Here is a 10,774-nt window from a genome sequence, read left to right on the forward strand (position 1 = left end):
GGGAAATCTGCGAGGAGCCACTCCCTGCTTGTCCGGGCAGAACAGGACAGCCAGCCACAGGAGCACAGTGCCCCCGACTGTGCGAGCAGCCTGCCATTTGGTTAGCACTTGCTCCGCTCGCTGCATGGCACCAGCAGGGCCCTGCGCCCGTCTCTGCTCCTTTACAAGGTACAAAGACGGCTGGGAAATTCGTTTAAACTCTCTTCCCCTCGCCCATTAGAAATTCAGGTCTTGTCTGCCCCGGAAGATCCTATGGGCAACTGGAGAACTGGCAGGACCATGACATTTCAGATACCAAAGATGTGACACCTGTTTTGAGATAAGAAGCAATTTTAAGAACACCTATTTCTCCCCAACCTCTTTGAGCTCATCATCAGAAGCAAACTCCCCACAGACCAGGACACACCAACTCAAGCACCGCCAGACCCGGCCAGAACAAGGGAGGCCAAACCTGCAGCCATATCTCCACAGCTACAATGATCAGCCCCCTCCCCTCCCCACACACCCCTTTCATAATCCACGGGTCCTACACATGCCTATCACACGTGTGACGTACCTCATCCAGCGCACTAAATGCCCCAATGACAACTGTGTGGGTGAAACCAGACAAGCACGACGCTCTGGAATGAACTCACACAGGAAAACAATAAAAAACGAAAACACCCTGTCACCTGTGGGTGGGCACTTTTCACAAAGCGATCACTCATCCTCAGAGGAAACCTGCGCAACACTCACTGCTAGACACTGAAAACCCTGGACTGAACAGAGACACTGCATGACAAACACTCCTGGTTCAGAATCACCGGCCCTTCCAACTAAGGACGAAGGGAACTTCCAGGCCCCACCTCAGAGCCTCCAAAGAGTCCTCTGCCAGCGCCATATTGCTCAGGTATTTAAAAAGAAAAGAAAAGCAGCAGCAGAATAGCAAAACCTCTAGCAAAAGCTAGACTCCTTCCAGGCCTCCCTGCACCAGAGAGAAGCCAGCAAGGGCCATCCCCTTTCTAGAGGCCAACATTAATCCACTCCCCAGACCAATGCAGCAGCCTCACAATCAATGAGAAGGTCTCTTCTCCAGGCCAGCCCAGGACAGGTGGAGCTCAGGAAGGCCGCCATAAGCCTGGCACCCGCCCACGACAGCGAGGCCGATGTGATGGTGCTCACTCCCCGTCCTGTCCAAACGGCATTTGGCAGCCAGAGCTGGCTGCATGCGTGTCCCGGTGCTGCCTGTCTCTGTGGTGTCCAGCGGGGAGCTGGAGTCACTGGTGATCAGTCAGAAACGGAGAAGAACAAGGGGGGGGGGGCGCTCAGTGCCAGGGCATCCACATCAGCCACTGGCACTGATGCAACTGGCAGTGGGCCCCCTTCCTGGCAGAACGGGCACGGACAGCAACTGGGCTCCTCTCAGCTCGAGAGCTGGTTCACCTGCTGAGATCCATTGGCTGCTGACTCGCATCCTAGGGGGGCCTCCTGGACCGTCAAGAGCCCTGTAAGAGCCTGGCTTGCCCTGAGGGCAGAGAGCCTGGGGCTGAGCCCCACCCAGGGGGAATCAGGCACTGCCCCATAAAGGGCAGAAGGTGGCTGCAGTAAAGTGGGAGGGCCAGGCCTAAGTGGTGACAAAGTCTGGCTGGGAAAAGCCCCAAGCAGGGTTAGTGTGGAAATCCCTCCAAGCAGGGAGGCTGGGAGAGAGCCCGACTAAGCAGGGAAGAGAGAGAGAGACCACGAGGGGAAGGTGGGAGCTTAGGCTGTAGGGAGGCAGCCCAAGAAGCCTCAAGGTTGGAAATGGCCCAGGACAAAGTACAACCCAGGCCAAGGAGCAGACTGGGCTCTGGCCCAGAACCCAGCGCAGAAGGTGGGGCTGGGTTCCCTTGCTGGCTCCAGGCAAGTGGGGGTACAAGTCCAGTGCAGAGATTATTGGGCCCAGTGGGGGTGCTGCAGGCTGAGGGAGGGGCCCAGAGAACATGGAAGGATTTTCTTTGTGTTCAAGGCATTTAGGAACTTCTAGTTTGTAGAGCCGTGACCCAGGAGTGGGTGGACTTAAGAGGGTAACGCCCAGCCCAAGACCCAAGTTACTGGGAGAGATACTGCCACAGTGCCGGAGCCCGTCGGCAGGGGGCGCTAGACGAGCCGCGAGAGCTGTTATGCCAAATCGGCCAATGCGGGGCTGCCAAGCGGTGAGTGAACTGGTTCACACGCCCCCACGGGGCCAGAGAGTGGGGTGCAGTCCTGTCAAGCGCCCGGGGCCTCGGAAGCTTGCGAGATCCACCCCCAGGCCAGGGTGCAAGGCAGGGAGCGGCTCCTCGCAGATTTCCCATCAGGGCCCCGCTCCATCCCAGTCCACCCTCCCCTCAGCACGGAGGCAGCCCTTCATTGCTGCTGCTCTGGGGGATAGACTCCGGCCCATAACACACTGAACAACATGCACAGCGAGCAGCCGGCGTAAAGACCCCACGTGCCGTGCTCTGGACACTGCACTGTCCCACTAGAGCCAAGAGTTTGGTAGGAAGAGGCCGAGGTGAGATACCAGCGATGGGGGTTACCATGGCAGCCCAGTCGTCCTTGTTAAAGGAAATACCTCAATTGTGCCCCTGAGGCCTAAGCACCAACCCCCCCAGCAGTACCCCGGCTGGGTCGTCGATGGGGACTAAGCCCAGGACCGTGACCCTCTGTGCTGCTTGATCGAAGGGAGCTCTGCGGGCTCATGACCCTCTTTGTTTCTCCCCACCGGAGGGGACGAGAGCCGGGCTGCCTTGGCTCGGGGTGCACGGGGGAGCAGGGCAATTTGCAGGAGAGCGGCTGGTCACGCCCAGCAGGGACTCCACAGTGCAGATCCCACGCTGTGGCCATTGTGTCTGGATCCAACCACCACCAGCTGCTGGACCTGTCCAATCTGGCTCCAAACTCTGTGCCTGGCTCCAAACTCCCAGCTCTGATCCCCCCCGCACTCCATGGGGCCCTGCCCCACACATGCCAGAGCAGAGCAGAGTAGCTGCTGGTACTGGGGAAATCAGAACGCAGCTCACCTGTCTCCTCTCTCACCCAGGAGGCAGCAATGGGTGGGGTTCTCCCAATGTAGTGCACCTGCCCCGCCCTCCCCCCACGTGGGGGCCAGCAGTCTCAGGCGATCACCTGGAGCAAGCCATGGTGGTGTCTGTTAGCCCCACTCAAGCTCCCTCCGCTACAGCAAGGTCCCTGCACTCGGGGGGAGTGGGGAGCTTCTCCAAAAGCTGGCTGGGGATGATGGGTTTGGGGTGCAGGAAGGGACTCCGGGATAGGGGGTGGGGCCAAGAGGTTCAGAGTGTGCAAGGGGGCTCCAGGCTGGAACAGGGAGTTGGGGTGCAGGAGGGGGTAGGGACTCTGGGCTGGGGGTGTGGGCTCCGGGGTGGGGCCAGGGATGAGGGGTTTGGGGTGCTGGAGGGGCTCAGGAATAGGGCAGGAGGTGCAGGCTCCAGGAGGGACTTTGGGTGTGGGAGGGGGCTCAGGGCTGTGGGAGGGGGCTGGAGCGTGGGAGGTGCGGGCTCTGGGCAGTGCTGACCTCCCTCTGGCTCCTAGGCGGAGGCTCCGTGCGCTGCCCCTGCCCCCGCAGCTCCCATTGGCTGCGGTTCCTGGCCAATGGGCACTGTGGAGCCAGCACGCAGGGCGGGGGCAGCATGCAGAGCCCTTGGGGCTGCCCCCGAGCTGGAGGGACATGCTGTCCGCTTCCCAGGAGCCACGTGGAGCAGGGCAGGGAGCCCGCCTGCACCACACCAACTGGACTTCTAAGCTGTGCTGTCTGGAGCCACCAGGGTCCCTTTTCGACCAGCTCGAAAACCAGACACCTGGCAACCCTACTGTGCCCCCCACCTCCCTAGGAAGGTGCACCCCACAGTTTGGGGACCACTGCGGCAAGGATACTGACCTCCCCCCTGTAAAGCACTTTGGGATCTGTGGATGAAGCACTCTGTGCAAGAGGGAGCAAACGGGGGCCTGACCCTCTTTGGGCAGCCCTCCCACTGGCTTGCAGGATTGAACTCCAGGATAGAGCACAAACCTCCCAGGCGGTCAAGGGAGTGAGCAGGCCCTTTGTTACCCGGGGCATCTGATCCGGAAGCAGGCTGGGTGCCCAGCAGTTCGTCTGAGCGCTGAGAAGGAAGGGCTCTCCTTTGGCTTCTGTATTAGGGAGCAGCTAGCTCTCCTCAGCGGCTGTCAGAACCGGGTGAGGAGCGAGTCTTGGACTAGCGGATTCAAAGACAAGGGGCCCGAACCTCCGCTGACCCCTGCCCTGTGCAACCAGTCAGAGCAGCATGGGGACACTTTGCACTGGTCAGGGAGAGGGCAGGGAACAGAGGGTACGGTCGTGCGACTGGAGTGTGGGTGGGCGCACTGACGCTAGCTTTAATCTACATAGTGCGGTAAGGAGCATGGTGACGACGGGGGGCACAGGCTATCCACCCCAGTCCAAGCTTGCCAGGTAGCCTGGGTACGTACTCTGTTGGCTCACCTAGGCGGGGGTCTGTGCCACCCCCCTTCACCGCTATTGTTACCTCTGCTCGCTCAATTACAGCTCGCCCAGGCGTGCCCAGAGCAGCAGGCCCTGGGGTGCCTGGTCCACACAGGTCCTGCGGGCAGCATTAGCTCTGCCTGCCACCCCTCAGGCCCATGCTCACCCTGGCAGTGGGGTGCAAGAAGAGCAGGGCTCTTTGTACCCACAACAAAGGGCAGCGCCCAGGAATGGGAGCAGCTCCTGATAAGGCTCCTCGCCGGCTGAGGTGCCCGCTGAGAACTTGGGCTGGGATTCCTTCTCACCGCTGGAGCAGGTGCCTCACCCAGAGCCCGGGCCCCAGAGCAGAGAGAAGGCACCCAGCCCCGTCCAGCCCCGGCATGCTTGGGGAACGCGGCTTGCTCCCCAACGGAAAGGCAGCAAGGAGACAACAGGGCCTAGCAGCTGAAGCAATGGGCAGGCGCAGGGCAGGGCTGAGGTTCCTCTCAGCTGTGCCGCTGACTTGCTCTGTGAGCCTGGGGGGTGCCAGGAGCTCTCTGTGCCTCCCCCCCACTACGAGACCCCGAATGGGGAGCCCAACGCGTTCTCGCCCCTCCCTGCTGTCAAGTGCCACCGACCTGCTGCTGAGTCTGCGTGCTGGGGAGGTCGCTGGCTCCAGGCAGGGAAAACAGCGCCTGCCTCTGCTATGCCACTACCAAGCCGCACGGGAACAATGGCTTAATTAGCCCCCAGCGACCTGGCTAAGCAGCCTCCCTCCCCTTTGTGCAGCTGGCATCCCAGCAGCCACACCCAGGGGAGGGAGCAGGGGCTAGCGGATAAAGCCCAGGCCTGGAAATCAGGGCAGCTGAGTGCTGCTATCCAGCTGTGTCACTGATTAACTGCGTGACCTTGGGAGAGTCACACCCCATCCCTGAGCCTCAGCTTCCCCCTCTACACAACAAAGCTCTGCTATGCACCCGCCAGAGCTGGGGCCTCAGTGTCTCTAATTCCCACAGACCTCCCCTGCTGGGCAGGGCTGCAGGAGAGGTGCGTATTCCCCTGGCCAGTAGGCTGGCCTGGGACATGAATAATGGGATACGAACCTTTCCTCTCTCCAGGTCTGGTCCAAGGAGCCACCTCCTAAGTGACGGATTGAAATCACAGCAGCTGTCCACAGGCCCAGCAAGTGTGACTTTCCTGGGGGCACATTGTGCCTGAGATTATCACTACTGTGTGTATCATGGCTGGTCCCGGAGGCTGCCTGGCTGTGGCCGGGAGACTGTGACTTTAAGGGCTGAGGTTCCTGGGCAGGGGTTGCAGAAGTCCATGTTGTTCTGTGCACTCAGCTGGGACTGCTCACAGACTAGAGCTCCTGCAGTACGGAGGGTGGGATTCATAAGTGGGACTTGGGCACCTGCTGCCTAGTGGGACCCACAGCCCCCTGTGCAATGCCTAGGGAGAGACGGGCACCTTGGAATGGGAGTGGCAGAAGCCTGGCCCATGGGAAATGGTTAGACCCTGCCCCCTCCCCCTCAGCCTGGGTCCAAGGGAGGCACCAGTCTCCACTTGCGATTCCCAGCCATGAACCTTCTGCATTGGGCATCTGCACCTCAGCCCCTTTCCAAGCAACCAGGTCAATATTCCCCCCTCTACCTGCTGTGGAGAAGGGATTGGCACTTGTGTCTCCCCCCGCCCCCGAGCGAGCGTCCTGCCCCGTGGGCTCTGGGGGATTGTGGGACAGGGCTCTCCCCTGCTAGGGCTGTCCCATGGGGTATGAATAATTAGTCATTGGGCCAGAGAGCTAACTGAAGTGACACTAGCCCAGCGGTTAGGCCCTCACCTAGGAGGCTGGAGACCCAAGGTCCCATCCCTTTGCTCGCAGGAAAATTTAATTATTGATACCCGGAGGAACAGCTTGGGCGAGGGGGCAGCCCCAGTGTACCAGAAGTCTAGGGGGACTGTTAGGATATAGATATTCAGGCCTGTCGGTAAAGGCCTGTACTCTAAGAATTTAGGTCTATTCTTATCACTTGCCTAGTTGTAGAGGTCTAAAAGAAAGAATCAAAATCACTGTCTGCCGGTGTAAGGGCCTTCTCTTCTGTGACAGTCTGAGGCCCTGTGCTTAGGCTAAGGCCTTTGGCTAAGCAGCAGAGGCAGCCATAAGCTGGGAAGCGACCGGTCACCTCCTCACATTCCAACCCAGTCACATTGAAAGAAGGTGCTATTGGGCTGTTAGGATACAATCCTGTCCTGATAATGCCTATCGCCTCCAGAGAAAGGGAAGTGCCTAGAAAATGTAAAAGGAAACTTAGTTTGAGAGCATCCTGTCTGGCAAGAACTCACTTATCAATAGCTGGGATGTGAAATCCTCACTTCTGTGTTGTTTTGTCATTATAGTTCCCACTTTGCTATTGTTGGTCTGTATAATCTCTGTCTGGTTCTGTGATTGTTCCTGTCTGCTGTATAGTTAATTTTGCTGGGTGTAAACTAATTAAGGTGGTGGGATATAATTGGTTACATAATCATGTTACAATATGTTAGGATTGGTTAGTTACATTTCAGGAAAATGATTGGTTAAGGTATAGCTAAGCAGAACTCAAGTTTTACTATATAGTCTGCAGTCAGTCAGGAAGTGAGTGAGTGGGTGGGTGGGTGTGTGTGGGGGGGAAATGGGAATGGGGAAATGGGAACAGGGAATGGGGCTGGGGAAATTGGAATCATGTTTGGCTAAGGGCAGGAATGGGAACAGGGACACAGGTGTAAGGCTCTGTGGTGTCAGAGCTGGGAAGGGGGACACTAAGGAAGGAAACTGGAATCATGCTTGCTGGAAGTTCACCCCAATAAACATCAAATTGTTTGCACCTTTGGACTTTGGGTATTGTTGCTCTCTGTTCATGTGAGAAGGACCAGGGAAGTAAGTGGGTGAAGGAATAAGCCCCCTAAAAGGGACCTGCCCCAGGGTACCCAGAAGTCCAGTGGTGTGGGCTGCAAGATGGGAGACAAGTTCAAAGCCCGTCTCCACATCAGCCCGAGGGGGGACTGAACCCAGGTCTTCTGTATCTGAGGCAAATGCCCTAATCACTGGGTTAAGGGTCATAAAGGGGGGGGGGCACTGCCTCCTCTGGCTATTTGGGATGGGTTTAGACATACTCTGAACACACCTATTGCCTCAGGTCACAAAGTCAAGGCAGCCGGGCAGGGAAGGCCCCGGGGGCCTGAGCGTCCGTCAGGGCTGCGTGGCCGTGTCGGGACGTAGGGGCTGAACGCATGACCACTCACCGGAACCAAAGTACTTGGAGACTTTAATGGCAGAAAACTAGGTGCCTCCAGGGTTTGGGGCAGCTGACTGGGGGTTTGTGAATCCCCCCGAGTGATCACTGAACACCAGAGAGAGCTCACCTGAGACCCCGGGTGTGCCCAGACAGAGCAAGAGACAGGACCTGCCCCAAGGAGCTCCCCGTCTGATCAGACAGGGCAGCCGCAGGGTGGGAGAGAGGGGGTGTTGTTCTCCCCGTGTTACAGGTGGGGATCAGAGACAATGGGGCAGGTTCTGCATTGCCCATGCGCCGTCATTCCCACTAGAGCAGAACATGCCTGACCCAGAACGGGGACGGTTTTCCCTGGCCTTGGGGACCACACCTGGGCAGGGCAGTGACGACCTGGGTGTCTGGCACTGCGGGGCCTTAGCCACAGGGCCAGCCACCCTCCAGTGGACAGGAAGCACCGTGCCGGGAGCAGGGCTGGCTGGAGCAGACTGAAAGCCCACAGCAGCACGGATTCCTGACGCTCCCGGTGCTGTTTACACAGAGGGGCAGGAGAGAATCAGGGCTCCAGCAGGAGAGTGAATTTGTGTGGGGGGGTGGAGGGTGAGAAAACCTGGATTTGTGCTGGAAATCACTTTAGATAAGCTATTACCAGCAGGACAGTGGGGTGGGAATAGGTATTGTTTCATATTCTCTGTGTATATATAAAGCCTGCTGCAGTTTCCACGATATGCATCTGAGGAAGTGAGCTGTAGCTCACGAAAGCTTATGCTCTAATAAATTGGTTAGTCTCTAAGGTGCCACAAGTCCTCCTTTTCTTTTTAGGGCTCAGTGGGTTACTTCCTTCCCCACCCCGCCCCCCTCCTCCCCAATGGTGCTCCAGGACTCTGCAGCAGCTTCAGATCAGTGAGTGACAAAATGGAGCGTGTTGCTGAATCCCAGAGGAGAATGACTGAAGCTCGGCACAGCCTCCCCTTCCGTCAACCCCACTGCACACCCCGTTCCCTGCAGGCTGCCCTCGGAGCCTTGTGCTCCCTGTGCACCGCGTAGTGAACACGCACAGCCGAGGGGGGAAGCTGCTGGCAGTTGGGGAGGAGACAGGTGGGAGCTTTGACACCTGGACGGGGATTTGGGGGCTGCTGCTTTGGCCTTTGTCTCCACTGCAGCGTTTAACTTGGGAACTAGCAGCAGGGCGCTAGGAACACGCCAGCTGGTGGGTCCCCTTGGGGCCCAGCCTCCCACGGCTTCAGGCCACCAGCGCCAATGCCCTGGTGGGTCTCTGCGGCGGGCAAGGCTCCTGCTGCCCTTCCCTCCCCACCCTTGGGCACATCGCCTGCTCTGGGTAGTTGGCTTCTGCCTGATGGATTCACAGAGCCACGCGTACTGCGTGGGGGCCACTTACAGCCCCATGGCCGCCAACGAGCCTGGGACGGTTGTGTAAGAACTCTGTGAAATAAGAAATTAGAGGCGAATATTGCTCTGCCCTGGGGTGCCAGTGGAGCGCTGGAGTAAGAGCCCGGAGGATGCAGAGCTGAGCCCCCAGGGGCTCCCTGGGTAGGGCTGGTTGGGGCAGGGCAGGGGTGCAGCAGAAGCAGATCCTCTCCCCTCCCCCTGCCCCGGAGTGGGTGTTAGGGCTTATTGCAGCCTCCTGGACGCAACCAGAATTTTGCTAAGGTGGGGACCCAGGTTACCTGCCTGGCTGCCCAAATTTGAGTGGTGATGTGACCCCATGTACCAGGTCGTGACCCCACTCACTGGAATTTGGCCTGGCCATCCATCCATCATCCAGTCAGGGGGGCCACCAAGGGACCTGGGCTCCCTGCCCCCCCTTGCGCCCCTGTCTGCAGCAGGAGCTGAGGCAGCCTGGGGACATGGTGGGAGGGGCCCAGCGCTCAGCCCACCTAACACAGCAGCAGATTGTGCCCTTCGCGCTGGCCCCTCAGGCAGACGCTCACAGCCAGACCCAGCTAGGGAGCGGCAGGGCAGTGGGAGCCCATTGCAGCAAAGACACCCAGAGATCCCCCCTTGGGGCACCGCCCCTCGCTTTGCTCGCTCCTCTTGCAGCCTCCCCCCCCAGCTGCCTCCAGTGCTAGCTGCCTGGCCCTGGGTGCAGAACGCTGCTGCTTTGCTTTGTCCTGTGGCTGGCTCCCACTGGCTGTGCATACCCATAAGAGTGTCACAGAGAGCGCCCCGCCAGGCTGGCTGCCACCCCCCATATCACCCACCTCGCTTGCCTCCACCTCGTTGTGCCAGAATCCCCTCAGCCCTCTGCTCACATAGCCCCAGTCTCCCCACGGCTGGTTCGAGAGCCAGCTTCTCTGCAGCTCCTGCATATAGACGGGCCAGAACAGACCAGTGCAATCACCCAGTCTGACCCCCTGCACCACAGTCACTCCTATGGGGCAGCCTCCCTCTGTGTCCTGACCCCACTGAGTCCCCCGTCACAGCTGGCTCCTCTGGAAGCTGTTCTTTCTCGCTCTGGCTCATTGCAGGGGGCGGATTACTCGTGTATTCTCTCCCCATGCAGTGAGCTAAATCCCCGGGAGCTGCCATCTGGGGGCTCCAGAAGTCCCATCTGGAGGACACAGCAGCTCTTGCTAACCAGGGATGGCGCAAGGCAAGTGGGTGGAGAGAAAGGGGGCAGGGGAGATGAGGCAGAGAGCTGTCCAGGTTAAAGTGGTGTGGTGTAACCTGGGGGTCACTCCATTCCCTTAGTGCACAGATGGTCTTAGGATCCGTCATGTCCAGCCTGCTGCCCTCATCAGCATCAATGTGAAAGGGACCAGGTCTTCAGGGACTCACCTGCCAGCCCCCCGAGGAGAGAGGTCTGGTGCAGGCCGCTCTGTCTCCTCCCTAGCTCCATCCTGCTGCTGCCCAGCCCGCACGGAGGGTCTCTCTAGGGACCCCCCAGGGCGGGAAGGGAGGAGCTCATTTCAGCCTGGCAGCTCAGGGTGCGCCCCAGCCTCCTCCACCCCCTCAGCTTTATCCCAGCTCCCAGGGTTCAGGGAGCTCTCCAGGGCAGGAAATGCGGGCGTTGAACCGGCAGCTGGCATGT

General features: G+C 59.2%; 1 protein-coding gene across 3 annotated transcripts in view; it reads right to left on the reverse strand.

Moving 5' to 3' along the window:
* LOC311513653 (myosin light chain kinase, smooth muscle-like) overlaps positions 1-5,577 on the reverse strand; it is a 28,237-nt gene extending 22,660 nt beyond the window's left edge. For all 3 annotated transcript variants that reach the window (XM_084615621.1, XM_084615620.1, XM_084615619.1), the window contains exon 1: positions 5,095-5,577. The gene's annotated coding sequence lies outside the window, so the exon portion shown is untranslated. The remainder of the gene's footprint in view (positions 1-5,094) is intronic.
* Between the last annotated feature and the right edge of the window lie 5,197 nt (positions 5,578-10,774).

The sequence above is a fragment of the Lepidochelys olivacea genome (assembly GCF_965140295.1).
Source record: "Lepidochelys olivacea isolate rLepOli2 genome assembly, chromosome: 27".
In the NCBI taxonomy this organism is placed as follows: Eukaryota; Metazoa; Chordata; order Testudines; family Cheloniidae; genus Lepidochelys; species Lepidochelys olivacea.